General features: G+C 42.6%; 1 protein-coding gene across 11 annotated transcripts in view; it reads right to left on the bottom strand.

Annotated features, from left to right (window-relative positions):
- The window catches only part of MAPKAP1 (MAPK associated protein 1), a 274,565-nt gene extending 248,299 nt beyond the window's left edge, over positions 1–26,266 (bottom strand). For 2 of the 11 annotated variants that reach the window (XM_063636006.1, XM_063636009.1), the window contains exon 1: positions 24,288–24,307. The gene's annotated coding sequence lies outside the window, so the exon portion shown is untranslated. Of the gene's footprint in view, positions 1–24,287; positions 24,316–25,996 lie in introns of those variants that run through there. The other 9 variants (XM_063636004.1, XM_063636005.1, XM_063636008.1 and 6 more) reach the window with 8 other exon arrangements.
- Between the last annotated feature and the right edge of the window lie 899 nt (positions 26,267–27,165).

The raw sequence follows: 27,165 nt of genomic DNA, 5'->3' as shown, positions 1-27,165 counted from the left end.
TGGGCTCACACTGCGATTTGCTTTGGCCAACAGAATATAGGGGAAGGAATGTTGTGGAAATTCTGAAACTTGGCCTCAAGAGCGCTTGCAGCTTCTGCCCTGGCCTTTTCTGGAACACTTCTGAATTGTGGGAAAAAGTCAGGGATAAAAGACTATGTGGAGAAAGAAGCTCAGCCATCTCTGTCATTCCAGCTGTCCTGATGAGGCCCCATGAGTGATTAAGTCATCAGGGACAAGCCTCTCACTAACCTACCAGGAGGCACGGTCTCTTCTTTATCAAATGTCTCCCTCAGACAAAGGAACCCCTTTGCCTCAGAATCTTACATCAGCCAAGATCCAGTTAAAAAAGAACCTGGTAGAGTGACTCTCGAACTTCTCCACGGACACACCTGAAGGGCGGGACAGTGACCATAAATCAAGGTATGAGACAACCTAGGGGAGCCACCTACAGTAACACACCATAAGAAATTTATTTTTAGAATTCATTCATATTTAGTATTCTATTTTATACTACACTGCACCTATGTGTGTTTGTTTACAGAGACAGGGTCTCGCTCTGTCACCCAGGCTGGAGTGCAGTGGTGTGATCACAGCTCACTGCAGCCTTGACTTCCCAGGCTCAAGTGATCCTCCCACCCCAGCCTGGGACTGCAGGCAAGCACCACTACACCCAGCTAATTTTTAAATTTTTTTGTAGAGACAAAAGCCTTGTCATCTTCCCCAGGCTAGTCTCAAACTCCTGGGCTCAAGCGATCCTCCCACTTCGGCATCCCAAAGAGCTGGGATTACAGGCATGAGCCACTGTGCCCCTCCCCTATGTTTAACAGGAAAAAAAAAAATGTTTATCTTCAAATACATCACTAAAATTGATACTTCAGGAAAATGTACCATGGTTACTTTGTAGCTTCCACTACACCCTGGCACATCCTAGGACTCTCTTAACCCCAGTTTGAATAGCAAGGATCTAGTGGAAAAACATAGACTTTGGTGTCAGAAATGTCATTTTGTACAGATAAAATGGCACTTTATCAATGGACAACTCAAAACTCTAAATTTTACTCAAAAGATGTTTCCTATAAGGTTGAAGAACTGTTAAGTATAAACCACACTAAACTATAAAGTTCTAAGCACAAGTTAGAATAAAATACTGTTATTCAGCTGTTATAAAACAATCTGTATTTTCAGTGTTTTGAAATAATGTTTATGTGCTAGCAATAGCTGTGAAACTTCAAACAACCTAACCACCCAACACCCCCAAAACTTCAAACCTGCCAACATTTCCAGCTGTTACAAGAAATCTGCCAGTTCCATACAATGTAGCTCCTAAATTATTTTTCCAATGGGTGTTGTCTCTCTGACATAATAGATTTGACTGACACTTGTGAAAATAAACAATTTTAGGTTTTACTTTAAGATCTCAGGTCAAAATGTTTACTAGTTTTACCTAAAGTGAAGAATATAAATAATGCCAAAGGAACTAGACTGTTTCTCAACGTGAAATTACCGGTTTAGAAGCTTAAGCTGTAACTAGCACTCAATTGTCTACCAAACATTCATTCATTGGTTTCATTCATTTGACAAATATTTATAAGGCACTTACTACATGCTGGGCACCAAAGATACATTGCTGAGCAAAAATAAAGACTTTTGGCCACTGCCTTCATGGATCTTCTGAGGGTAGACCCAGTAGATAGAATTTTAAATTCTTTTTTTTTTGAGATGGAGTTTTGCTCTTGTTGCCCAGGCTGCAATGCAATGGTGCGATCTCAGCTCACTGCAACCTCCGCCTCCCAGGTTCAAGCGATTCTCCTGCCTCAGCCTCCCTAGTAGCTGAGATTATAGGCGCCTGCCACCACGCTCAGCTAATTTTTTTGTATTTTTAGTAGAGATGGAGTTCCACTATGTTGGGCAGGCTGGTCTCAAACTCCTGACCTCAGGCGATCCACCCACCTCAGCCTCCCAAAGTGCTGGGGTTACAGGCGTGAGCCACTGCGCCGGCTTAAATTCTTGCCCCTTTCTGTTGTCCCCTACCCTTGAGTGTGGGTGGAATCTGACTTGCTTCTTTCTGGCCAATAAAACATGGCAAAGGTGATGGGACAGTCAATTCCTTGATTACTTTCCATTATATAAGACTCCATCGGCCGGGCACGGTGGCTCACGCTTGTAATCCCAGCACTTTGGGAGGCCGAGGCAGGCGGATCACGAGGTCAGGAGATCGAGACCATGGTGAAACCCCGTCTCTACTAAAAAATACAAAAAAATTAGCCGGGCATGGTGGCGGGCACCTGTAGTCCCAGCTACTCGGAGAGGCTGAGGCAGGAGAATGGCGTGAACCTGGGAGGCGGAGCTTGCAGTGAGCTGAGATTGCGCCACTGCACTCCAGCCTGGGCGACAGAGCGAGACTCCGTCTCAAAAAAAAAAAAAAAAAAAAAAAAAAGACTCCATCTTAGCCACCTGAAGAGAGCAATTCTAAGCCAGAGAGATTTTCTTGCCGGCCTTGAAGAAGCAAACAGCTATGTTACGGAACTACACATGGCAAGGACCTGAGAGCAGCCTCTAGGAGCTGAAAATGGTCCTGGCCAACCACTATCAAGAAAAGGAGGATCTTAGTCATATCACCGCAAGGAAATGAATTCCACTACCCAACCTGAGAGAGCTCGGAAGATCTTTCCATAGTGAGCCTCCAGATGAGCTATATAGCCAGCTGACACCTTAATTTCACCTCTTTAAGAGCATGAACACAAAACTCAGCTGAAGCCATGACTCCTGACTCACCGTGAAATCATAAATTCATATCGTTTCAAGCAGCTAAGTTTGTGGTAATTTGTCATGCAGCAAAAGAAAATGAATCCAGCATAGTGAAGGAAAATAAGCCTACACCGCTTCACATATAACACATAAGGCTCTCTCAAATGCCACTTCACTACCTCTTCCGTCCCCATCATGCAACTTCTAGGACTGCACTGAATATTTGCTGGCCTTTGGTAATGATACTTCTTTATTTCAGGTGTACCCTTCTCAAATACAAATCTTATTCTTGTAAGTCCAACAGAAGTATCTCATCCTTGGCAAACCCTTCTATGTTACCCAGAGTCCAACCTATTTTAATAGCACTTTATTTCTACCATCATTACAGTGTTAAATGAATATCATTTTTAAGGAACCAACAATTTTAAATTTACCCAATTCTAGATTCACAAATATGGTTACTTCATTAAGGTATAAATCTCTCCCCAAATCATTTGTGAAGTTGTTACAGATCCCATCAACAGTAATGTAATGGTTCAAATGGAAGCCAGTTTTTCTTCCCGGGAGACATTTAAGCAATCAATATCTGGAGATAGTTCCAGTTGTTACAACTAGAGATGGATGCTATTAGCAGCCAGTGGGTAGATGCCAGTGACGCTAGTAAACATGGTACAATGCACAAGGCAGCATCCACAGCAAAAAATTATACCTCCCCAAATATCAATATGAATAATGCCAAGCTTGAAAAACCCCCAATAAAGTGGGGTTTGAAGCCACTAAATTTGTGGTAATTGTCAACTCCCTCGAAACTGTTTTGTTTATACTGAAACTAAATTATAGAACTTTGCTACTAAAATCTATGCTCAAACCTTCTAAGGGCTAAAAAAGTTCAACTCTGTTTTCTGAAATTTTAATCTACCCTAAGGAGCACCAAAGCCCAAGCAACTACAATAAAGACAAGTTGCATTCCGTAAGACTTAGCCCTTGGTCTGAGAAGCCTTTTCACCCTTCTTCCCCTGACTACCTCCTAACATATTATTCAAAATCCAGCTCAATGGTAGCCTTAACCTCCTGGGCTCAGGTGATCCTCCCAACTTGGCCTCTCAGGTAGCTGGGACTACAAGCACGCACTACCACACCCGGCTAATTTTTTGCAGAGACAAGGTCTCACCATGTTGCCCAGACTGGTCTTGAATTCCTGGATTCCAGCGATCCTCCCCCTCAGCCTCCCAGGGTGTTGGGATTATAGATGTGAACCACCGCACCCGGCCTGCTCCCTCCATGTGCCCATTTCACTGCACTTAGTTCCTAGTTCTACCAAATAATTAACCCAGCACACTGCCTGTTAGTAAGGTGCTAAGGGTTTGCTGATTTTATTCATTCAACAAATATTTACTGAATGCCTACTATGTGCCAGGCACTGTTCTAGATGCAGAAAACACAGCAGAGAAGGCAAAGTCCTGCCCTCATGGCAGGACAAAGAAGTAAATTATATAGTGAGTTAGAAGTGCCATGAAGAAAAATAGCACAGAGAAACAAATGGATAATGCTGGGTGGAGCCATGAGTTGCAACAGTAAATAAAATAGTCAAGGAATGCCTCACTTAAGTGACATCTGACTTAACACCTGAAGGAGGTGAGAGAACAAGCCATGTAGACACTCCAGGGAAGAGGTCTGCCAAGCAGAGGGGAACATGCCTCACGCTGCTCAAGGAGCAGCAAGGAGTCTGCCAAGGAGCAAGTAGTAGATAATAAGATCTGAAAGACTGGGGTGAGTCTGTAGGGCCTTACAGGCCATCCTAAGGCCTTTCACTTTTACTCCAAGTGAAATGAGGGGTCACTGGAGGATTGTGAATGATCTATCTCACATTTAAAAGGATCTCCCTGGTTGCTATGTTAAGGAACGAATGAATTAAAGAACAAACAAAAGATCGCAAACGAATCACACTGGCGTTCCTTTTTAAATAATAATCTGTTTACATGTTGGTTTTCTCTTCTAAACTTCTAAACTCTCAAGACACTGACTATCTTACTCATCACTATGCTGCTAGTTTCTAGTATATGTGGATGGCATTCAGTAAGAGCTCATTGTGGAATGAATAGACAACAGGTGCATTTTTCTTGTTCCCAAGGGGCTGTCCCGTGAGTTTCCCAAAAAGGACCCCTCATCCATGCTGCTGGTTTAATAGATAGTTCTCCCATTAAAGTCTAAGATTTATTTTCCTTCTATCAGCTCCTCAGTGTTTGAAGTTTGCTCAAACAAGTGGAAGAATTCAACAGAGTAATGTTTCCACTTACCTGGTCTTCAGGGTAACCACATATCAATTAAGAAAAGTGGCCGGTGCGGTGGCTCACGCCTGTAATCCCAGCCCTTTGGGAAGCTGAGGTGGGCAGAACACAAGGTCAGGAGATCAAGACCATCCTGGCTAACACGGTGAAACTCCATCTCTACTAAAAATACAAAAATAAAATTAGCCAGATGTGGTGGCGGGCGCCTGTACTCCCAGGCTGAGGCGGGAGAATGGCGTGAACCTGGGAGGCGGAGCTTGCAGTGAACCAAGATAGCGCCACTGCACTCTAGCCCGGGCAAAAGAATGAGACTGTCTTGCCGGGTGCGGTGGCTCACGCCTGTAATCCCAGCACTTTGGGAGGCCGAGGCGGGCAGATCACGAGGTCAGGAGATCCAGACCATCCTGGCTAACACAGTGAAACCCCGTCTCTACTAAAAATGCAAAAAATTAGCCGGGCAAGGTGGCAGGTGCCTGTGGTCCCAGCTACTCGGGAGGCTGAGGCAGGAGAATGGCGTGAACCCGGGAGGCGGAGCCTGCAGTGAGCCGAGATCGCGCCACTGCACTCCAACCTGGGTGACAGCGAGACTCTGTCTCAAAAAAAAAAAAAAAAAAAAAAGAAAGAAAGAAAGAAAAGCAACACACTTTACCACAAAGATCACTCAGGAAACCTAAATTCCAGGGACCTAACTACACGGCCTTGGACAAGTGACTTCCTTAAACCTCATCTGTTCTTACGTCTGTTAAATAGCACGGCTGAACTACATGAAGGGGCTTTCAGCTCTTAAATTCCATTCCAGTCACTTGTGTGGAGGAGGAAAAGGAGGATGTGACTGGGAGAGGTTTATCCTGGAGCCCATCTAAAAGGTTTTGGGTGTTTTTGCTTCACATGGTTTTCCCTTGACCAGAATTTCATTGCATGTTTGACCTCTACCACACCTGTGCCATAATTCAAACTCAGAGGTATGAGGAATCTCTTTTTTGACAAGAATTGTAATAGTATCAAGATGTTGCCGGTACACTCTCTACAAAGGTAAACCATGTTGACTGATTTGAATAGGCATTATTGCCGTTTTTGTGTTTTGTTTTTTGAGAGACAGAGTCTTGCTCTGTTGCCCAGGCTGAGGTGCAGGAGCATGATCTTAGCTCACTGCAACCTCCGCCTCCCACGTTCAAGTGATTCTCCTGCCTCAGCCTCCCAAGTAGCTGGGACTACAGGTGCCACCACCACGCCCAGCTAATTTTTCTATCTTTAGTAGAGCCAGGGTTTCACCATGTTGGTGAGGCTGGTCTCGAACTCCTGACCCCAGGTGATCTGCCTGCCTCGGCCTCCCAAAGTGCTGGGATTACAAGCCTGAGCCACCATGCCCATCTTTTTTTTTCTTTAATCCTAGTATATAAACTGGTTCCAATAACTACAAGAGTTAAAGTTGATAAACAATACAGTTATCTTCAGAGTGTTATCATAAAAGAAACTAATATTAACAGAAAATGAAAATGGCACAGATTATAAAAATGCACAGTGGGTTGCCACATCTAGAATTCCACGTTGCTGTCACAGGCTATGGATTAGTGACATCTGCTATGGATTAGTTAACAGTTGTCACTGTTAAAGAGACTAGCTATGGGATGACTTTAGGAGAGTCGGTGCTTCTGACTCTGTTTCCTCTACAGTGAAATGGCCATAATATGTGTCCTATTATCCACTTCACAGTGATGCTACTAGAAAACAAAATAGAGGCTGGGCACAGTAGCTTATGCCTGTAAATCCCAGCATTTTGAGAGGCAGAGACAGGAGAATCACTTAAGGTGGGGAGTTTGAGACCAGCCTGGGCAACAGAGCAAGACCCCACCTATACAAAAAAAATATATAAATATTAACCAGGCATAGGGGTACATGCCTGTAGTTCCATCTACACAGGAGGCTGAGATGGGAGAATCACTTGAGCCCAGGAGTTCAAGGTTACAATGAGCATGATTGAGCCACTGTACTTCAGCCTGGGCAACAGAGTGAGACCCTGTCTCTTAAATTTTTTAAAAAGGATATTTACAGAAAGCTAAAAAGCACTATATAAATCTAAGATGCAATATTACTGACTTTTCCTATTCTAGCTATATCTTTTTGGAAGGAAAATAAATAAGCTGTCAACTATTAAACTCATTAATTCAACTCCTAATGAACAAAAGACAGCAACAAGATAATCTAAACCAGCAGATAATCCTCAAACTACTTTTATGTGACTTTGAATGGTGCTTTGTATTTTCACTTGAATAGAGCTTTCATAATCTCAATAAATGATAACGGCTATTATTGTTACTATTAACAAAACTGTGTTAACTTTGCTAGGTATTTTCTCAGAACCTTCTAGACTATCTCATTTTTTTTTCTTTCTTTTTTTGAGACAGAGTTTTGCTCTTGTCATCCAGGCTAGATTGCAATGGTGCAATCTCGACTCACTGCAACCTCCACCTCCCAGGTTCAAGTGATTCTCCTACCTCAGCCTCCTGAGTAACTGGGATTACAGCCGCCCACCACCACACCCTGCTAATTTTGTATTTTTAGTAGAGACCGGGTTTCACCATGTTGGCCAAGCTGGTCTTGAACCCCTGAACTCAGGTGATCTGCCAGCCTCGGCCTACCAAAGTATAGGGATTACAGGCATGAACTACCATGCCCAGCTAGACTATCTCATTTTTTAAATCACCACAGTGTACCAAACATGAGGATAATGCAACAGAACTGGCTTCACTCTGCTTATAATACTATAATTAGGGTGAGAATGTTCCACAACATACAATTTAAATCGAATAATCAATTCTCAGCCCAGACATGGTGGCTCATGCCTGTAATCCCAACACTGTGGGAGGCAGAGATGGGCGGATTGCTTGAGCACAGGAGTTCAAGACCAGCCTAGGCAACATGGCAAAACCCCATCTCTACAAAAAAAAACAAAAATTAGCCGGCCGTAAGACCCTCATCTCTTAAAAACAAAATAAAGGCAATTTTGCCATTCACAAAGCTATGAGGTAGACTCTATTATTCTTCATGTTCTATAAATCAGTAAACTTAGGCACAAACTTGCCCAAGGCCATGCAACCAGTAAGAGGTGGAGTCAGGACAGCCTGGCTCCAGAATCCTGCTCCCAATCACTACAATATGCTGTCTCACATTTCCAGCTTAAGCTCACTTCATCTTCTTACTCCACTCCTCACGCACAAGTCTAGGTATGGGTATACAGAGACTTATCAGTTCATTCAATAAGCATGAATACATACTACATGCTGAGAGTTAGGCGTACAAAGTGCTAAGTCATAGTCCCTATTCCCAAGAGGCTTACAGTCAAGCAAGGGGTTAAAGACAAGTATACAAATGGCCACAATAAAGAAGAGGCCAGGCACAGTGGCTCACGCCTGTAATCCCCACACTTTGGGAGGCTAAGGCAGGCAGGTCACCTGAGGTCAGGAGTTCAAGACCAGCCTGGCCAACATGATGAAACCCCATCTCTGCAAAAAATTAGCTGGGCGTGGTGGTGGGTGCCTGTAATCCCAGCTACTCGGGAGGCTGAGGCGTGAGAATCACTTGAACCCGGGAGGTGGAGGTTGCAGTGAGCCGTGATCGCACCACTGCACTCCAGCCTGGGCGACAGCGAGAATCCATCTCAAAAAAAAAAAAAAAAAAAAGAAGAAGAAGAATGAGAGCAATGCTAGAGGAGTCTATAACAACGTACTATGGGCCAGGCGCAGTGGCTCACGCCTGTAATCCCAAAACTTTGAGAGGCCGAGGCGGGCGGGTCACCTGAGGTCAGGAGTTCAAGACCAGCCTGGCCAACACGGTGAAACCCCATCTCTACTAAAAAAATACAAAATTAGTCGGGCATTGTGGTAGGCGCCTGTAATCCCAATTACTCAGGAGGCTGAGGCAGGAGAATCGCTTGAACCCAGGAGGCGGAGGTTACAGTGAGCCTAGATTGTGCCATTGCACTCCAGCCTGGGCTACAAGAGCAAAACTCCATCTCAAAAAAACAATGTACTATGGAGACACAAAGAAAAAATATCTAAATGAGACTGGATACTCAGACAAGGCTTCACAGAAAAGACTAAGATCACAATAATGGAAGAAGTCATTTCCAACTTAGCCACCTTAATAGTTAAAAAGAGAGAGAGAGAGCTGGCAATTAAACGATCTATAATCCTGGCTCCTTGATCAAAAATTTCAGAAGTTTCAGAAAAGCTTAAAACAAAATCAGGCCATGTGTGAGTTATTGCAGAAGCAAAGAAAAGATAACTAACTACCCTTTGCAGTGGGGGAAGCCAAGGGAATGGCAGAAGTTGAGAGAGGGTGCGTAGGAGAGGCTGAAAGCAAACAATCTTCGGACTGCCTGGCTTCAAACCTGGACCTGGCCACTCATGGTGGGACCTTGAGAAAGTAACAACTTCTGTGTCTATTTCCTCATCTGTAAATGGTTGTAAGTTCAGTGCCTACCTCATAGGATTGTTGTGAGGGCTGAATGAATTAATACAAGTTATGTGCTTCAGTGCCTGACCCATGGTAAGCACCATTACAACTGTTTACTATTATTATTGCTATTATTCCCTGGTCTAAGATGAATCTTCAAAGATGAGAAATTGGAAGGTTGGAAGAGGGAGCAAAAGGCAACATTCAAGGTAGAAGACACAGCATCAGACAAAACACTGAAGCAAGAAACAGCAGAACAACATGTATTTAGTAACAAAAATTACATGGAGTTCAGAGTTGCTGACTAGCATTACAGAGAAACTGCTCTGGCAGCTGTATAGAAGATTAATTTGATGGACAAAACAGAAGACTAGTTATAAAGCTGTGACTATAGCCCAGAGATGATGAAATCTGAAGGCAGTGAAAGATGGTTGTACGAATTCAAGAAACAGCCACAAAATATGTAAGAGATAAAAACTGGTAGAGGCCGGGTGCAGTGAGTGACTCACGCCTGTAATCCTAGCACTGTGGGAGGCCGAGGCGGGCGGATCGTGAGGTCAGGAGATCGAGACCATCCTCGCTAACACGGTGAAACCCTGTCTCTATTAAAAACAGAAAAAATTAGTCAGGCACGGTGGTGGGCGCCTGTAGTCCCAGCTACTCGGGAGGCTGAGGCAGGAGAATGGCATGAACCTGGGAGGCGGAGCTTGCAGTGAGCCGAGATCGCGCCACTGCACTCCAGCCTGGATGACAGAGCAAGACTCCATCTCCAAAAAAAAAAAAAAAAAAAAAAACCTGGTAGAACTCAGTGACTGAGTGAATGTGGAGGATTAAGAAGGGGGAAGTTTATGGCTTGCATGATAGTGCCAACAAATAAAACCGTAAACTCAAAAGCAGAAACAGATTATCAGGTAGTGGGGAGATGAGGAGTTATGTTTCAGATACAATGAGCGGGCTTCAGATGTCTATGGATTACCCAAATAGAGATCCATTAAAACACAAACCTGAGAGCCCAGGAGAAAGGTCTCAGCAAACTTGGGAGACATTAACATGTAAGTGACAGGTAAATCCATAGACGTGAATTTTGCCCAGGGAGAATACATAAGAACAGTAACCTAGGGATAAAACCAAGGAACAGCAATAGTTAAAGGGTAGCCTGAAGAAAAAACAAAAAAAAGAAGCTGGAAAAAAAAAAAGTCAATCTTTGGCTAGAACCTGAAGTTAGCTATCCATGCTGTGTAAACTCATGAATTTATAAGCTATTACTTTCTTCACTTTCCCCTCACCTCACATTTCCTAGTAAGAGGTTCACTGCTGGACTGTAAAGTCCTTGAGAGGAAAAGGCATTTGACTTCCTATCACTAATGCCCAATATATATGCCGGGTACACACATGCTTGTAGAATGAACCTGGCTGAGCAGAGAAAAATGGATCATTTCCCATCTATTTAAACAAAAGGCATGTGGAATTCCTAGAACCTAGGGCTGCTTCCAGCCCAGAGCAGAGAAATACAGAACCTGAGGAGAATAGAAGTAGAAAGGAGGCTGACCTTATACATTGTTGGAGAAAATGTAAAATAATGCAGCTGCTTTGAAAAACAGCTTGGCAGTTTCTCAAAATGTTAAACAGAGCATTACCATATGACCCAGCAACTCCACTCCTAGGAATATACCCAACAGAACTAAAAACATATGTTCACACGAAAATTTGTATACAAATGTTGACAGTAGTATTCATAATAACCAAAAGGTAGAAATAACCCAAATGTCCATCAACTGATGAAGAGATAAACAAAATGTGGTACAGACATACAATGGAATATTATTTGGCAATAAAAAGGAATGAAGTACTGATCCATGCTGCAACATAGATGAACCTTGAAAATATTATACTACATCGAAGGCCACAAACTGTGAATTCCTTGTATATGAAAGGTTCGGAATAGGCAAATCCATAGAGACAGAAAGTAGATTAATGGTTGCCAACAGCAGGAGGAGGAAAAGTGGAGTGACTATTAATGAATATGAGATTTCTTTCTGAGGTGACAAAAATGTTCTGGAATTAGTTAATAGTGACAGTTATACAACTTTGTGAATATCCTAAGAGCCATTAAATTGTACATTTTAGAGGTGTGAATTTTATGGTATGCGAAATACATCTCAATTTTTAAAAAAGAAAGGGAATGGAAACACAGGAAGGCTAGAATCCATGCTACATCCCAGATTTCTTCTAATTCAGGTGATTCAAACACAAGGATACCAACAAAGTACCTAATAAGCAGAATTGGCAACAGTAACCATTAAAATTTTTAAACAATCTGTAATATAAGTTGATTACATCAAATAGACAACAAATTCCTCATGCAAAAATGGCAGTTTCCAAGTCTTCTCTTCTGGGGAAAAGAGAACTGTCATATACCTTAGTGACCTGTGTAAAGGTAACTAACCTACATTTCTAGTTGAAGGAAGTTAATCCTAGTACCAGAAATCCCATCAGAACTTCTGGCTTTGCTGAAGCAAACCCCCACACACTGGAGCAGTTTCTCCTACCACAGCACCAGACAACATTCTAATCCATACCAGGGGATCCACATGAGAAGCCCCTTATATTATAATATTTTTATATTAAGAAAATACGCCAGGCACAGTGGCTCACTCCTGTAATCCCAGCACTTTGGGAGGCCGAGGCAGGCGGATTACCTGATATCAGGAGTTCGAGACCAGCCTGGCCAACATGGTGAAACCATCTCTACTAAAAATACGAAAAATTAGCCAGGTGTGGTGGCACGTACCTGTAATCCCAGCTACTTGGGCAGCTGAGGCAAGAGAATCGCTTGAACCCAGGAAGCGGAGGTTGCAGTGAGCCAAGATCATGCCATTGCACTCCAGCTCAGGCAACAAGAGTGAAATTCTGCCTCAAAAAAAAAAGAAAAAAACAAAAAAAATATTGGCCAGGCATAGGGGCTCACACCTGTAAACCCAGCACTTTGGGAAGCAGAGGAGGAAGATCCCTTGAGCCCAGGAATTCAAGCCCAGCCTGGGCACTATAGCAAGACCCCTTCTCTATTATTTGTATTAAAAATTTTTTTTAATTTTTAAAAATTTTTTAGGTTGGGCATGGTGGCTCACGCTTGTAATCCCAGCACTTTGGGAAGCTGAGGCAGGTAGATCACCTGAGGTCAGGAGTTCGAGACCAGCCTGGCCAACATGGTGAAACTCCGTCTTTACTAAACTACAAAAATTAGCCAGGCGTGGTGGTGCACACCTGTAATCTCAGCTACTTGGGAGGCTAAGGCAGGAGAACTGCTTGAACTCGGGAGGCAGAGGTTTCAGTAAGCCAAGATGGTGCCATTGTACTCCAGCCTGGGAAACAGAGCAAGACTCCATTTCAAAAAAAAAAAAAAGTTTTAAGAAAATTACAGCTATAAAACAAATGCAATTCTTCATAACTGAAGGGAAAAAGGACTTAAGCACACATGCATTTACTACAATTTGAATGCCAATGCCAATATGATCAAAAGAAGCTAAACTCCTACCTCAGTGGGAATGGTGCTCTTAACATTGTTCTGAAACTCCTAATTTCCTTAACTAAAAAAAGGCAGAAAAGTATGCATAATGCAAATTACAAACGCTACAGAGAAAATATATGGAAATCATTTTCCCCGCCCCTCCCTCCCAAAAGAATGTCAGACACACTTTACAGAAACTGTGCTTACTCCAAATAGCTCACCAAGTGAAGGTTACTGTGAAATACTTCAAATTCCATAAGCTCTCAGCACTGCAAAGACTGTGGGAAGAGAATGTTCGAAGCACAGACTAATGGACAGAAAGTACAAATGAAATAAGCCCTGATGCATGACTATCTAAGGAAGTCTAAACTGAAGACTCAATATATTTGTTCTGAAGTTATTAACCAAGCTTCAGTTTCTTAAATACATTCAAAACATCTGGCATATTCTTATAACTCCCAAGTATAAATGACAGAAGTCTGTCATTGAAGATAATTAAAATAATTTATTTTGCCTAGTTTAGGATAGATAAATCTCTATCATAGTTCAGACTTAAGTTTTTGTATTTTGAATTTTTTTATACCACAATGTGAATTCTTATTGTATTTGTTGCCTGTGTTAACAATAATACAAGTTATACCAACTTGGGATTTTTATTTTAATTTTGGGGATGTGTCCATATTTTAACTCAGCAACTTTTAATCCAGTGATCAAAGCTTCATTAGCTTGTACACTGTTTCTCAGGTAAACTGAATTGCCCCATACCAGCATTTTAAGCAAATAAATAAGTACAAAACAGGCAGAGATTATAAATTAGAGCAGACAAATCTGTATCTCGCCCCACGCCGGTAAACAGCATTCTATCAATATAGTGAAATGCTAATCTCCTAATTAACAACCTAATTAGGTAATTATGGCTTTGCAGAGGGATGCCGAAATGAAATATGACAACATGGTCACCTCTTTATATGGCACCTGTGGGCCTTTTCAGCTGTCATTGCAAAGAGTGCAATATCAATTTGAACAGATGACAAAGTGCTGTCATTTTTCATTCTGATAATATACAGAATGCTTTGGACAGTAGTTTACAAAAGAAACATCTTGCCTGATATTTTCCTAATTTAAATATGCTCAAATACTTCGGTAAATTTTTTGCATTGTACATAAGAGAATCAGTATGCACATTTGAAAAAAACAAACCTAACTGGCCATCATGCTTAACTGCGTAAGCTGAAACTATTTCTTTTCTTTTTTTTTTTTGAGACGGAGTTTCGCAGTTGTTGCCCAGCCTGGAATGCAATGGTGCAATCTTGGCTCACTGCAACCTCCACCTCCCGGGTTCAAGTGCTTCTCCTGCCTCAGCCACCTGAGTAGCTGGGATTATAGGCATGTGCCATTACACCCGACTAATTTTGTATTTTTAGTAGAAATGGGGTTTCTACATGTTGGTCAGGCTGGTCTCGAACTCCTAACCTCAGGTGATCCACCTGCCTCAGCCTCCCAAAGTGTTGGGATTACTGTGCCCAGCCTGAAACTATTTCAATTATAAAGTATATGATAATTAGAAAAGAGTAAAAGGCAACAATTCATCATATTTTAACACTCATATTTTTACTAACTACTGCCATCAGAAAAATTGAAATCCAAACAAATTTGATCTTCAACCTTTTTCTCACAAAATAAAGTGAGACAGACATTCACATTTGTTAAAATAAATTAAAACAGACCAGGCCTGGCCAGGTGCAGTGGTTCATGCCTACAATCCCAACACTTTGGGAGGCCACGGTAGTGCATGCCTGTAGTCCCAGCTGCTGGGGAGGATGAGGTGGGAGGATCGCCTGAGTCCAGGAAGTTGAGGCTGCAGTGAGCCGTGATCGTGCCACTGCACTCCAGCCTGGTCAATAGAGCGAGAACCCTGTCTCAAAAAACAAACAAACAAACAAAAAACAAAGCAAATAAAACAACAACAACAACAACAAAACAAAAATATCAGACCTGGCCTGAAAAACTGGAGCAGACAAAACTAGTTAGGCCTTATAAATGACCTTAACCTTGTTTGATTTGCAAACATAAGCAAAACTTGAGATATGTCTTACAAATGCATATGTGAAAAAAAAAAAAAACAAAAAAACTTAAGCTTATCTAGTCAGAAGCAGCCAACAAACTTATGTAACTGAGGACTTCCCAATGGTAGTGATCAACTGTATAACTAACCCATCTTCTGTTTTACTTCCACGGTCTTCCTACAAAAGCTTCCCCCGCTTACTTTCCCTCAATGGAGCCCAGGAATCACTTCTGATTTGAAGCTGCCCAATTCATGAATCGCTGTTTGTGCAAATAAACTCTAAAATCTTATGCCTCAGTTTACCTTTTTAACACATAATTTTCCATACCAAAAAATCACTTCCCAATATGTAAGCATTCAACTCACTATCTCTATCTACCAAAGGCCAACCTCAACTCCACAGAGATAGGAGTGGACTCCCTCTGAAAGTCAACACGGAGCTGTCACAGGCCTACTCATTGTCCCTGTGGCCACTGAAGAGGTGATGGTAGCACCAGGATAATGATACCACCAATACGAACACAACTCTTCTTCCAGAATACTGTCTTAAATAGGACTTTTGGGGGGAAAAGAAGGCTTAGCTGGGAATAGTAACATCATTTATGTCAGGACATATGAAACCATGTTCTAAGTGCAAAATAAAAGAGGTGAAAACTAACTTGAAAATACAATCCATTTATAACTTCACAATCATCTGCATTAGTGAAAACTATTGGTTAAAATGATGGTCACTGGCTTTACTCATATTTGTTAATATCAATTTTAAACTATGATTTATTTTTAAATAATTTGTTTATCAAAGAACATTTCTAAAACTGAGAAAAATATCAAGTCCTATAATCTCACCACCTATTTCTTTTCTTTGCATACATGTTTGACATAATTGGGACCATACTTTATAGAGTGTCATATCCTTTTTTCACTTATTATATGGTTAGCATATTAGTATGTCACTACAATTCTCCTGAAACATCTAAGATGACTATGAATTTTCCATGATTTCTCTAATTTTTATTGAACATTAAGATTCTAATTTTTGCTATAGTAAATATTGCTGCAGTGAACATCTTTGAACATGAATGTCTTTCAACATCTCTGATTTCTTTAATAAAGATTCCTAGAAATGGAATTACAAGCTCAAAAGGCATGCATAACTTTTTTTTTTTTTTTTTTTTGAGACGGAGTCTCGCTCTGTGCCCAGGCTGGAGTGCAGTGGCGCAATCTCGGCTCACTGCAAGCTCCGCCTCCCGGGTTCATGCTATTCTCCTGCCTCAGCCTCTCCTAGTAGCTGGGACTACAGGTGCCCGCCACCACGCCCGGCTAATTTTTTGTATTTTTAGTAGAGACAGGGTTTCACCATGGTCCCGATCTCCTGACCTCATGATCCGCCCGCCTCGGCCTCCGAAAGTGCTGGGATTACAAGCGTGAGCCACCGCGCCCAGCCTCTTTTTTTAAAAGCTTGTAATAAATACTGCCAAAGTGCTTTCTAGAAAAGTTTTACTCATTTACATTCCCACTATCAATATGAGTAACCATCTTACCACCAATCTTTATTATCAATGAGTATTAGTATTTTCATTAAATTCTTAAGCTTCATATCATAACATTATACCTATAATCAAACACTCTCACAATATAATCAATAACAACTTTCTGTAAACATTAAGTTTAAATGAAGGCAAAGGGCCATAATTAATGACAGTCCCAAGACAGGGCCAGTCCCAATATCCAAATCCAGAGCAGCATGGAAAAGTGACCCCCCCCCAAAAAAAAAAAGTTATAGTGCTTTTCAGTACTCTGAGTCAAAACAAAGGTCAAGTTCTAGTTTTGCCACTTGCGCATGCGCGCTCTCGCTCTCTCTATACGTATATATAAAAAGTATATATATACACACACATGTGTATATATATGTGTGTGTGTATATATATTCCATCTCAAAATATATAAATATATAAATATACATAATATATATAAAAATACATAATATATATATTTTATATATATATATATTTTTTGAGACAGTTTCACTCTTGTCGCCCAGGCTGGAGTGCAATGGCGCAATCTTGGCTCATGGCAACCTCCGACTCCCGGGTTCAAGCAATTCTCCTGCCCCAGCCTCCCACGTAACTGGGACTACAGGCATGTGTGTGCCACCACGCCTGGCAAATTTTTGTATTTTTAGTAGAGACAAGGTTTCGCCATGTTGGCCAGGTTGGTCTTGAACTCCTGACCTCAGGTGATCCACCTGCCTCAGCCTCCCAAAGTGCTGGGATTACAGGCAGGAGCCACCGCACCCGGCCCGGTAGCTCTATATTTTTATTAATAATTACATTACTTCTCTAAGCTTCAGTTTCGGCATTTGTAAAATGGGGACGGGGATAACATAATATCCCTTTTCTAACAAAGGGCAGTTACAGGCACAAAAAAGATAATATAAACACTTGGAAGTGTTTCTTGTTACTCAGCAGATCAATTCATATAATAGCTTAAAAACAGCATCCTGAAGTCCTTCTCTCAATACAGTAGGTAGGTGCACTAATTTACAAAACACAACCAGAAATTAACAAATTTCATGATCCTGACATGAAAATGAGTCTCACTCTTTTATAACCACTCCATCAAATCATTGCTTATTACATCATATTAACATCCTGAATGTCTTATGCCCTGAATGCCAGTAGAGGTTGGTATCCCTTATCTAAAATGCTTGGGACCAGAAGTGTTTCAGACTCTGGATTTTCTTTGAATTTTGGAATATTTTCATATATATCATGCAGTATCTTGGGGATGAGACACAAGTCTAAACATGCAATTCACTTATATTTCATATACACTTTACACACATAGCCTGAAGGTAATTTTATACAAATTTTTTTTTTCTTTTTTGAGGCAGGGTCTCCCTCTGTCATCTAGGCTGGAGTGCAGGAGCACAATCATGGCTCACTGCAGCCTTGACACCCCGGGCTCAAACAATCCTCCTGCCTCGGCCTCCCAAGTAGCTGGGACTACAGGCACACACCACCACACCAAGCTAATTGTTTTGATTTTTAGTAGAGACGAGGTCTTGCTGTGTTGCCCAGGCTAGTCTCTAACTCCTGAACTCAAGCAATCCTCCCACCTTGGCCTCCCAGGATTACTGGTTATGAGCCACCTCACCCAGCCAGTATTTTAAATAATTTTATGCATGAAATAAAGTTTTAACTGCAACCTGTCACATGAGGTCAGGTGTAGAATTTTCCAATTGTGGCATCATGTCGATTCAAAAAGTTTTGAATTTTGAAGGATTTTTTATTTTGATTTTTTTTTTTTTTTAGACAGTCTTGCTCTGATGCCCAGGCTGGAGTACAGTGGTGCGATCATGGCTCACAGCAGCCTCAGCCCCTTGGGCTCAAGCAATCCTCCCACCTCAGCCTGGAACTACAGATGTGCACCACCACGCCTGGCTAATTTTTTTGTAGAGACAGGGTTTCATTATTTTGCCCAGGCTGCTCTTGAACTCCCAAGCTCAAGCGATCCACTCATCTTGGCCTCCCAAAGTGCTGGGATTAACGGTGTGAGCCAGCAAATCTGGCCCAGATTTTGAATATTTTGAGTAGGGATGCTCAGCCTGGACCTGCATCTCTCCAGAAGCATCACAGTACTTACAACGTACTTATATATATTGTTTCATTTAGTCCTCACTAAGGACTATGTGAGATTGGCATTACTGTCCCCATTTTGCAGACTGTCCAGCTTACAGACTGACAAAGCCAATAATCAAATCCAAGTGGGTCTGCCCAAAGCCCCATGTCACACTGCTTAAAATTCAAGTCTGCACTTCAGTTCTTCGTTAGTCTCCTTTATGTCAGTAACTAATGTTCAGATTAAATATTTGCTTTATTTTCAAAAGAAAACTATTCCTTCAAACAATTTTCTACCAATTTCTCTGCTGAAATGGTACTTATTTATAACACAGTACCTTAAAATGAGTCCATAAGGAACTCGAAAATGTTATTTTTTTGAAGTTTTACACATTCAGTACACTTTGCATCAATAAAAAAAAGTATATTCATAAAAGTATACTCAAGTATAGGATATTAAGAATCTAACACTGCATATATTTAGGCATAAATGTAACATAACATTCCACTTATTTCACAAGCAATTACTATAACTTAATTCCAATAGTTATTCTAATACCTTCTTGTTCTTTCTAGAATTTCAGGTTTGTTTTTTAAGTGGTTTCTCCCATTTTTCTCACTTTCAATTACATAAAACTGTATTCTACTTTCAGTCCAAATTTTGTGTTGCCTATATTAAATCCATTTCCCCAATATATCTAGACTGCTGCCAACTAAAGTTAATAAATTTTGAATGACTGCTCAGGATTTATTCTCTTTATTTTTATATTCTATGTTATTTCCTTATACAATAGAGTATGAATGAAAACAAGTATCTACAAGACCAGTATTTCTTCAATTTTCACCTTGTGAAAGCTGGGTATTAAAATAAAAATAAATTAAACTCTTGGGCTGGGAACTCCCTGACCATATTTCTCTCACCGTGCTGGGTGTCTCTATGCCCCCTTTCAATCTTGAGTATTATAGTCAATAGGCACTGCATGCACTGGGGGAGCACCTGGCCCATCAAGGGCCTTTCCCAGAGGAAGTAATGAATAAAGAACAGATGAAGAGCTGAGTAGTGGTTCCTGACCTGCCAGCAAGAGAGGAGGCGCAGCATTTTAAATTTGAGCCATCTCCACTGGAGTCTGCCAGTAATCAGTTGTGTGACTTTAAGCATATCAATTAGAAACAGAAAGATTGGCATCCCCAAAAGAAAACCATTCTTTCAATTTTCTACCAATTTCTCTGCTGAAATGGTACTTATTTGTAACACAGTACCTTAAATGAGTCCGTAGGGAACCGGAAAATGTTATTTTTTTGAAGTTTTACACATTCAGTACACTTTGCATCAATAATAAAAGTATATTAGTAAAAGTATATTCAAGTATAGGATATTATGAAGTGAATTTCAGCAAGACTTGAATTTTACTCCTCATTATTTATCCAAAAAGGAAAAAAGATCCGAGAATTTGTAAGTGACGTGACCAGACTCCAAAGGCTGTTAGTGGTATCCGCATATTCAGGATGCAAATCCCTCTCTAGTCAACTGCACTTTCTACCAAACTGTGATTCACTGGCTGTTAGTGGTATCCGCATATTCAGGATGCAAAACCCTCTCTAGTCAACTGCTCTTTCCACTAAACTGTGATTCACTGGGTGCCGATTTCTTCATCTCAAAAGGTGATGATTACCCCCTTTGTAATACTGCCTATCTCATAGGACTATGAAGACTAAAGAAAATAAAGTATACAAGAGCATTTAACAAATTTACCATACCACTTCATACTATTGTGGAGAGGGCCAAGAGACAAGAAATCTGGTAGCATTTAAGTGCTAAGAGCACAAAATAGAAGTGTTATAAGGTCATCTCACCAGCCAGATCTATACTTTAGCTTGATTATACAATAAAAGCATTCACCTTGCCACTCTCCAAAACTATCAGTGCAAGCTACAATGCCCCCTCACACTGGCAATCTACCATGAGACTTCTAATCAATAATCAAAACATTGTATTGTACTTCCTGCTCTGAACACCAGGTACCAAAATTTCAGCGGCCAGGTAGGTTGGAGTTCACAATCAGGCAGCCTAGAATTACACTCAGCCCACAAATATGTTTTGATCAACATAATTTTTAATGGCAAATTTTTAAACTAAATACATTAAAATCCACCACATGCAGTGGCTCACACCTGTAATCCTAACAATTTGGGAGGCCGTGGCAGGAGTATTGTTTGAAGGCAGGAGTTCAAGACCAGCCTAGGCAACATAAATAGACACTGTCTCTACAAAATTTTTTTTTTTTTTTTTTTTTTTTTTTGAGACGGAGTCTCGCTCTGTCGCCCAGGCTGGAGTGCAGTGGCGCAATCTCGGCTCACTGCAAGCTCCGCCTTCTGGGTTCACGCCATTCTCCTGCCTCAGCCTCTCCGAGTAGCTGGGACTACAGGCGCCCGCCACCACGCCCGGCTAATTTTTTTGTATTTTTAGTAGAGACGGGGTTTCACCGTGGTCTCGATCTCCTGACCTCGTGATCCGCCCGCCTCGGCCTCCCAAAGTGCTGGGATTACAAGCGTGAGCCACCGCGCCCGGCCTCTACAAAATTTTTTTAGAAAACTAGGCCAGGCGCAGTGGCTCACGCCTGTAGTCCCAGCACTTTGGGAGACCAAGGCAGGTGCATCACCCGAGGTTGGGAGTTCGAGACCAGCCTGAACAACATGCAGAAACCCCCTCTACTAAAAATACAAAATTAGCCAGGCGTGGTGGCGCATGCCTGTAATCCCAGCTACTCGGGAGGCTGAGGCAGGAGAACTGCTTGAACCCAGGAGGTGGAGGTTGCAGTGAGTCAAGATTGTGCCACTGCACTCCAGCCTGGGCAACAAGCAAAACTCCTTCATAAAAAAAAAAATAAAAGCAACAAATAGCTAGTACACGGCCGGACCCAATGGCTCACCCCTGTAATCCCAGCACTTTGAGAGCCTGAGGCAGGCGGATCACTTGAGGTCAGGAGTTCAAGACCAGCCTGGCCAACACGGCAAAACCCTGTCTCTACTAAAAATACAAAAATTAGCTGGGCGTGTTCATGGGCACCTGTAGTTCCAGCTACTCAGGAGGCTGAGGCAAGAGAATCGCTTGAACCCGGGAGGCGGACATTGCAGTGAGCCAATATCACGCCACTGCACTCCAGCCTGGGCAACAAGAGCGAGACTCTGTCTCAAAAAAAAAAAAAAAAAAAAAAAAAGCTAGCTACACATAGTGGCATGCGCCTGTAGTCCTAGCTACTGGGGAGGCAGAGGTGGGAGGATCGCTTGAGCCCAGAATTCGTGGCCGTAGTGAGCTATTACCATGAAACTGCACTCCAGCCTGATAGGACGATACTCTGTCTCTAAAAGTTAAATAAATAAATAAATAAATAAGAATACATTAAAATCCAGATATCCAGCATCTTTTCCAAAAAGTGTCAAAAGATCCAAGGACACTGGGCCCACTTCCTCACATGGCAACAAGCAAGTGGAGCTGAGCAGCAACTGTCCCCTTTAGTTTGGGCCCGTGCTCTCCAGTTCATCAAGGCCCAGCCTACTCATCCTAGTACATAACAGGCATCGGACTTGGAGACCACTGAGGAAGATGCTCAAACAGAACAATAATAATAATTTAATGAAGATTTGTTTACTCTTCTTGGCCAGTTTTTTGTGGCTCTATCACACATTAGCTGTGTGACTCTTAAGTAACATATTTAACCACTAAGTCTCTTAAATTTAACACAAGCTGAAATATGATGACTTCTGAGTCAAAAAACTTCACAAAAACTTCAAACTCACAGAAACAAGTCAGGGCACCTCCCATAGGGAAAAAAACATAATGTGGCCAGGAATGGTGGGTGGCTCACGCCTGTAATCCCAGCAATTTGAGAGCCCGAGGCAGGCGGATCACTTGAGGTCAGGAGTTCGAGACCAGCCTGGCCAACACAGCAAAACTCTGTCTCTACTAAAAACACAAAAATTGGCCAGGATGGTGGCACCTGCCTATAGTCCCAGCTACTTGGGAGGCTGAGGCACGAGAATCTCTTGAACCCAGGAGGCAGAGGTTGCAGTCAGCCAAGATCATGCCACTGCACTCCACCCTGGGTGATAGAGCAAGACTGTCTCAAAAAAAAAAAAAGTAATGTGACAGAAGTCCTTGTCATATAATAATTTGACATCTACGACTGCGTCCTTAACAGTAAGGCCTATACATCAGAATAACAGATTGCTGGCAAATTATCTTAGCCTGAATCATATAAATCCACTCAACTGAAAAAGTTTCTGAAGTCTTCGGGTATAAGTCAATAAGCAAAACAAGCTCCCCCACCCAAAAAAGAAAAACATTTAAAGTAATAGATTAGGCTATGAGCTCCTTTAGTGCAGAGGCCACTTCCATTCCTCGTGATCCCTCCTGTCTCACAGTGACTGGCACACTGAAGCTACAGCTCAAGGGCAAGTTTCTCTCTGAAGTCTTTCCAGAAGGTCCCCATCCACATCACAAAGAACAAGCAACATGGTGTAGTAATGAAGAGTGCAGATCTCAGTGTTCAGCAGAAAATCCCCTCTATCTTACAGCTCTACCAGCAGCATAAACTCAAGGAAGTTATTCAAGGTCTCTGTGCCCCAGTTTCCTCATCTGTAAAATCAGGATGCTAATAACACTTCTCACACAAGAAAAAAATGAGATAAAGCATTTAACATCACACCAGCAGAGTAAGTACTCATTACTTACCATCATCAGTGTTCCCTTCTCAGTGTTCTATGGTACTCCCTGGGGACTTCTACCTTAGAATCCACAGTACTTTATTATAATTCACCTGCACGCACACACACATCTCCTCTACTGGAATGTCAATAACCTCAGGATAGGGACCCAATTTTACTTCTTTTTGTATCCCCAAGGTCTAACATTTTGCTTGGCACTGCTGAAATGAATCACAGATCCTCGAAGTTTTTATTAACTGGAAAAGTTATTAGCAGAAACTGGAATTTACCTCCCTTGCTTGGTACTCAAGCCCTCACTGACTCTGACCCCTACTGCCCCTCCAACTTTACATCCTTGTACCCTGCTAAAAGAAGCAATGACTTGCTTGACTCAGGCTGTAAACTCATTCACCACTCTAAAACCATGCCTCAAGCATTATACCTTTGTATCTTATGGCTATTTATTTCGGGGGACTTTACCACATACCAGGCCCTTTATCCCCATTAGTCCAATAAATATTCACAACACTCCATGTGGTCAATATTATTCCCTAGCCCAACCCCTAGTTGAAGAAAATGATGCTTGGAGTTATGTGCCGAAGGTCACATATCCTGTAAGAACAGGGACCAGGAATTGAATCCAGAGTCCATGCTTATTTTCTACAGACTGTCTTCTCTGCTCATATTCAGAGCTGAGCAAACCTACCTGCCATTTCCTTGCCTTGGAAGAGCACAGTCTTTACATTTAAAAGATTTCTGTACCATTCATTTTAACATTCTTATGTTTTGTCCTATATACCTTTTTGTTTCAATATGTACTTGCATAAAAAGAGAGAGATGATGTGAGAAAAAGGCAAGACATGTAATGGAAAAAGCACAGATTTAGGCATCAGACAGACCTGGGTTTGAATCCTGGCTCTGTCTCGTACCAGCTGTGTAATTTATTATGGGTCTTCCTAATCTGTAAATTGAGGTTAAAATGATTAAACAATAGAAACCCCTATATAATACCCAAATACTCAAAGTTTAGTTTACCTCAAATTATGAAGCACTACCTGGCCACATCCCATCCCTCAAAGGTGAATAACCCATTCCCCTCCCGCACTACCACTGTCACAAGAACTCTCACACAATGTACTTATCACGGTGTTAGAATTATTCATTTCCCTTATCTCTCTTTCACTAAATTGAGCTCCCTGACAGCAAAGACTGAATCTTATTTATCTCTAATTGCCTAGCATGGTACCTGGCATATACATACATATCCATATTCAGTAAACATTTGCTAAGTTAAATAACTGTAGATAAAAATGAGCGCTTATAGAATTCTAGAGGAAAAATCATTTCCAGGTGGGGTTGTCCTGAATTGGTTGGGAGAGGCCAACTCAGCTGAGCCGTGGGAAGCATCTCAATAGACTGAAAGAGAAAAGGGGAAACCTAGGCAAGATAGGGAGAATGTTCTACAAAAATCGATGGAATAGGAAAGAACCAAAATGATTAGAGATCCTACTTATTTAGAGTAATGGATCAGGATGGGGTAATTAAAGAAGGAGACCTTTTCAAGCATAACTGGAAAGGTAACCAGGAGCCAGATTAGGAGATGTAAGGGAGTGTAAGTGCAGTCTGGGACACACAGTAGTTGAAGGTAGGCATGAGCACACAGATGAATGGGAAAGGGCTACCAGCATGCCCTAAATCCCGCAGGTGTGTAAACTGAAAAACATGAAAGCAATTATTGCTTCACCAAGAACTCTTTCCGTGTTTACTAGGCATCTTGTGTGGGCTCATAAAATATAAGGAATAAAACCCGTATCTAGGCTTCTGCTCAAGTGGGTTTTAACATTACGGATCCACCCCTTCTGCTTGTCAGAGAATGAGAACGCTGCTTTTTTTAAACCAATGTGTCTCCATTTGACTCTTCACACCTGGGAAAGTTTTGAACTTTGCCGATTTGGGTTTATAACAACATGGTGCTTTGCACACTGCCAGGTACTGTGGTGGGCTTCCAAAGTGACTTTCGTTCATTCAAAAGGAATTTTTAACCAATTTCTGAGTCAATTTGGGGGTCTCTGGTTAAAGTCATACTCTTGTTTACACTACAATCTCTTCTTCCCAGCCTTAAACAAATCTAAAGGACTCCTTGCCACTCCCATAAACAAAGAATGAATCAAAGTTCCAGCAATACTGTAGCTAGAAAAAAGTCTGTAAGGCTGTTAACCTCTTTACGGGGGATGGGGAGAAGGGACGCAAGGAAATGAGGACCACACAGTCAATGCTTGAAAACCTTGATTTTCACATTATGAAGACCAGGGCACCTAGATATTGCCAAGTGCAGGACCAGAAGCCGCCGGAGTCAACTACACCCCCCACCTCCACACTACCAGGTCTGCTGGCTTCTTTTCCCCTAAACCACACACCCGCCTCAGACTCCTGACAGCCTCCAGTTCTGGAAACGGCCAGGAAACGAATGCTCCCAGGCCACCTGAACAAGGGCCCGGCAGGCGGCCCGCTGGGCAGCGCTGAAACTGGAGAGGTGAGAGGGTCGCCAGGTGGGCAAGCTGGTGGGCTGACGAACGGGCGGGGAGCTGGCGGCTGGGGCAACCTTTACCTGAAGCTGCTTCCACACTACGGGCCGGGTCGGCCCCGGGACACGTTCCTGAGTGGAGGGCCCGGCTCCCCCACGCCTCCCGGCCCCTGCCCCCGAGCTCTGCACTCTCGGGATCCACGGGGACCGGCGCTCCTCCCGGCCCGCTCAGCTGCCGCTTCCCGGGTTCGCCCTCATACCCTAGCTGCTCGCCGCCGCCGGCCGGCCGAGCAGCAGCCCTATTACCCCGAGCCGCACACGACCCGGAACCACACCCCGGCGTTCCGGAAGTCCCCGACCGGGAAGGAGCCTCTGGCTGGGGACGTAGTGCGCAAGCCCCAGAGCTGAAAGCAGGGAGCCGTAGCTTCCCGCGGGGCGGGGCCAGGAGGGAGGCCGGGCGCATGCGCGCCGCTTCTCCAGCGCAGGGAAAGGCCTGAGTCGGAGACTTAGTTCTGGCAAGATGCGCCAGTGCCTGGACTTCCCTTGAGCAGGAATCCGTGTTAGGCTTCTCCATCGAATCTTCTTTCTCCCCATTTCCACGGAGAAAAGCCCTTTGTTCGTCCAGAAATGAGTGATGAGGCAGCTTAGCCTCTCTGAGAAAGACCTGGGTTCAAATGCCAGCTCTTATAACTTGCTGTGTGTCCTAGGATGCGACATCTCTCCTCTCTGAGCCTCGGGTTTTCCCATCCAGGGCAATAGTTTCAACTTTAGAGTATATTGCTGTGGGAATCGAATGGGATGATGCTTGAAAAACACCCAGCATAGTGCCTGACACATGGTAAACATGCAGTCAATGTTAGTTATTTCTATTATAATATCTGTAAAATGGAGGTGATAATAATCTTCCTCAAGCCCTGCTGGGAGGTTTCCAGGAGATGTAGGAGGACTGGCACAGGGCAGAAGTTCAGTGTCGTCTCATGCTGCTCCCTTCCTCTCTCACGGAGGAAATCAGTAGAGAAAGCCACGATGAAGGGGGAAAAAGGATTCGGGGAGTGCAGCGAGAGTGTTCTCCCACCTGAAAGATGCTTGGGGAAGTCTCTCAAAAACGCACCTTAGCAAAAGGAAAAGTCAAGGTTGAATTTCAGCCCTGAGGGACCCCTGCCCAATTTTAAACTCATTAATAAATATGCCATGGGGCCAGGCACGGTGGCTCACACCTGTAATCCCAGCACTTTGGGAGACCGAGGAGGGCA

The sequence above is a fragment of the Symphalangus syndactylus genome, chromosome 3 (genome assembly GCF_028878055.3).
Source record: "Symphalangus syndactylus isolate Jambi chromosome 3, NHGRI_mSymSyn1-v2.1_pri, whole genome shotgun sequence".
NCBI classification, from domain to species: Eukaryota; Metazoa; Chordata; class Mammalia; order Primates; family Hylobatidae; genus Symphalangus; species Symphalangus syndactylus.
The sequence above is the reverse complement of the archived record's forward strand: the minus strand, read 5'-3'. Positions and strand labels throughout refer to the sequence as shown.